The 4003-nt window shown below is 53.5% G+C and overlaps 1 pseudogene; it reads right to left on the bottom strand.

Annotated features, from left to right (window-relative positions):
• LOC105291723 overlaps positions 1-4003 on the bottom strand; it is a 12193-nt pseudogene that overhangs the window by 2288 nt on the left and 5902 nt on the right.

Raw genomic sequence — 4003 nt, 5'->3', positions numbered from 1 at the left:
GTATCTTTGAGTAGATTGTACCCCTATTTAATTTTCAATGTGTTTGCCTCACTTTTGAAATAGCTAGCTGCATGAACTCATCCATAGATTACGTGAGAAAAACATGTGAAAATCGGGATTATTTCTCTGAAACATTTAAGAAGCCAACCTAATAGAAAAAGTTATGAACTCCTTATATGTCTAACAGGAGGTAAAAGTTTCGAATTTAAACGCTGTTTTTATGTGTTCAACAAATACCTAGTGAGTGTCTAGCTGGAAGTCCGTTTAAAGCCACTGTTTGATATTTAAGCAGATCAGGAAATAGAGAAACCGAGACTTCAGTGTCTCATTTTTACTTTTGACATTTACATGTTATTCCCCTCGAGAGAGCTACACAGGCCGCGGCGAGGTTGCCAGTTGAGTCTGTGTGGCTCGGTCGCCAGGCAGCCAGCGGGCCCCCGAAGTGGTGACGCCCAGAGCCTTTCTCCTGACATCAGTGTCAATTGTCTAAACCTTTCTGAGGTTTTAAACTTCTTCGTAAAGCTTGCTCTTCGTCACGGGACTTCATCTGAGCATTCCCGGAGTCTAGAACTCCGGGGAGGAGGGACGAGTGCCTTCTTCCCAGGTCCTGCGGGCCTGACCTGAGTTTAGTAAAACACCTGTTCACAATTTCAAACGTCCTGGCTCAGTGCCCCCGACTCCCTGCCTCTGGCGCTCTCCTCGCGATGGCAAAGTGTCCCGTATACGTCGAAAGATTTAGATGCAGCGTCACTCCACGGACCCTTTCGTTCATCCCCCTGTCTCAACCCCAAATCCACCCCGGAGTCTAGAACCATTTCCGTGACCTCCTCTGCACAGCAGTCATTATCGACTCCTTCTGTTGATAAATTGCCTTGAATGTTCCCTTAAAAACATTTTTTTAAGTTAAAAATTAAATAAAAGGACAATAGAACACTTTTGAAGACAGAACAGCAACTTTAACCATTTTCCCGAACAGCCAAGTGACACGCCAAGCCCTTTCCTGTGCTTTCAAATTGGAAAGAACTTCTGAAAGGCATTTTTATTTTTGCGTATTCCGTCTTGCTCAGATGATGATCTCAGGACCTGTTTGAGGAGAAGGCACCATGATTCCATTGACCTTTTCTTGCCTGTTTTTTTGGGAACGTCCTTTCTTAGCAGAGGTGTCCTCATACCCTGTCCGAATTTTGACCAGGGTGTTTTAAAAGCCGAGAGAGATCGTAGTTCATGAGATTTCAGAACTTATGAACTAGTATCCCAGGGAAGGCCCACACGCCTCTGTCCTTAGTACAATCTTAAGGAACACGGATTAACTTATACTTTGTGACTGTCCTTCGAGGACAGGAGTTGGTGTCCCGGTCTGCAGAGTCCTCGCTCTTCCCGAAAGGCGTCAGACCCCTCTGGAGCGAGCACGCAGGGCTTGCCTGTCCTGCTGATGTTGGCAGTGCGGCCCACATGCCACTCATCCACTGTGTGAGGAGATCTGCCTGCATCACTTACAGGCCAGTCTCGGGGGACGGCTGGGGTCCAGTCTGTCTTTTTCCTTGTGTCACCTCTCTGCTTCTCTCTGGAGAAGGGGACCGAAAGAGGAAGTAGACCCGTGTCCCCCCAAGCTGTCCCTGTTAGGGTGTTGCATGTGGCCATGGGACCTCCGGGCTCTTGGGCCCCTTTGCAGGGGATGTCGGCCCACGAGCCACATTGTTCACGGTGTTTTTATAATCCGCTGTCGTGTCTGTGTGCACGGCTTGGCAGGCTGGCTTTGGAGCGGGGATTTGGAGAGCGAGCCCGCTCCCCCTGCTCCTTCCTGGCTCCCGCCCCCACCCCACAGGTTTTAGGCCCAGCAAAAGGGGTGCAGTATGAAGCAGTCCTCTGTACCACCGGGCCCGGCAGCGGCCCACAGAGGCGCGAACACCTGGAGGTGCAAACACCTGAGAAAGCCACTTTAGGCCAGCTCAGTGCCACCGAGGGACGCCGTGTGACCAAACCGGGCCCCGATGTGGCGCAGTGGTCCCAGTTGGACCCCACTGCAGAAAAATTTGGAGGGTGTCCGCACGGTGCCTAAACTACCACATAGTTGACCAAGAAATCAGCCAATCGGGTTTTTTGGGTTTTTTTTTTTTGTTTTCCTTTTGGCCTATGGGAATAAGAAAGTTCTAGAAAACAAAAAAAATTTTTCTGATTATAAAATCAGTTAATATTTACTGACCAAACTTGTGAAGTAGCCCCCTCTTCAGTTATTTTTTTTTAAAGAAGCCCAAGAAATAGGATTTTGGGGGTGCTGTGGACTTGGCCGGGCACAGGCTGGTCTTCGGGAATTCTTCCCTGAGTCTGGTGGCCCTGGAGCGGGGGCTTGGGGCTGGGGGCTTAGGTAGGAGCTCCATTTTTCGAGGGCCATTAAGACCCCGTTTCGTGCGCTGGAAGGGGTCCTTAAGTAACACGGCCCTTGTAAACAAGGGCTGCCCTCTCCCTCTCACGGTTAGAGGGGGCCCCGCACCCCGTATGGGGCCTGGCGCTCCCGGCCATCACCAGGACAGCCGTGCTTCTGGAACACAGACACCAGGCAGCTCTGAAGCTGCCACCTGCGTCGGCCGGCCCCACCCACGGTCACTGCTGACTGGGGCCTGACGGTGTCCCTCCGCCGACATCCTATAACACCAGGTCAGTTCTCCCCGAGTTCTCGCCTTTGTGGATGACCGTCCCTGTGGTCGGCCCACAGGGCGACCTGTCTGTTATGAACTTGAGACTCGAGTGCATGAAGCCATCTGTTCTTCGCCTTGTCAGGGCAGAGTCACTAAGCTGCCTCCCTCAGAGAGTTCCAAATCTCACTCTTCTGAGGACCTCAAGAGTCCTGACAACTGCCTGGAGCCCTGGGGACCTCCTAGCAGGATGGGGGACTGGTCATCTGTTCAGCCCAATCCCCGGGAGTCACCTAGACTGGACGGCGACAGGCGTCAGCCCGAGAGAATGAACGGGCTGTTATATGACACATGTAGGCCACCAGCAAAGATCACGACTCGTCGAATCAAGAAGTGACGGCTCCGCTTCCCACCGAGGCGCCCCGCGTGGGAGGCCAGCTGCCCAGCTCTTCAGACGAATTTCTCACTTGGTTCCCAGAAAAGCCCTGTCGAGTGAGAAGATTATTATCCTCGTTTCATGGATAAGAAAACTGTGGAACTGTGGGGCAGAGAGGGCGAGTCATTTGCCCAAAGTCACACAGCGGTGAGAGGTTTTGCTGGGTGGCCCTGAGCAGCTCAGCCTGGCAGCCCCGGGAGTAGCACTGTGCCCGGCATGTGAGACGCACTCCGCACCTTTTGTGGGGTGTACGAAGGATGACGCCCCACTGCTCTGAACGTACACGGGTCTCTTTCTCAGAGGACGTAAGTCAAAATCGCTCGTCAGCCTCGGCGGCCTCCAGTCTGCCCGTGTCCTGGCCGGGTGGCCATGGACGTGAGGCAGACAGGATGCGCTCCAAGTCCCTCGGAGGCCTGGTCATGGACCCGCAGGGCCAGGGGGGTCTGTGGCTCCAGGCAGATGCTCCCCAGCGCCAAGTTCAATGTCTCCGAGAAGCCCGAGTCCGCATTCACCTCCTGCTGCTGCTGTAACCAACGACGAACATGGATTTATTCCCCGCCCCTGCTGGAGGACTCTGAAATCAGTTTCTCTGGGTCCACGGCCAGGTGTCACAGGCAGGGTCCCTTCTGGAGGCTCCGAGAAACTTTTCTGCCTTTTCCAGCTTCCAGAGACCTGCCTCCCTTGGCGCCCAGCCCTCACCTTGCATCTCCCCGACCTCTGGCCTCCTCCTTCACATCCTCTAACCCTCTTTGGTCAAAAAGCAGTAACTGTCACTCCCGTGGGGGGAAAGATACGGTTCAGAGGCTACCGTAGGGGAAAGGGTCCCCTTCCTTCTCTTCTCTCTGGGGTGACATGTGTGACAGGAAGCTGGGCGGTGTTTCTACTCTGCAGTTAACCGGCCCCAACTGGACACGGGGCCCACGATCTCGCCTTC

This window comes from Pteropus vampyrus, unplaced genomic scaffold (genome assembly GCF_000151845.1).
Source record: "Pteropus vampyrus isolate Shadow unplaced genomic scaffold, Pvam_2.0 Scaffold49, whole genome shotgun sequence".
In the NCBI taxonomy this organism is placed as follows: domain Eukaryota; kingdom Metazoa; phylum Chordata; class Mammalia; order Chiroptera; family Pteropodidae; genus Pteropus; species Pteropus vampyrus.
Note: the sequence above shows the minus strand (reverse complement) of the source record. Positions and strands in the feature narration are given on the sequence as shown.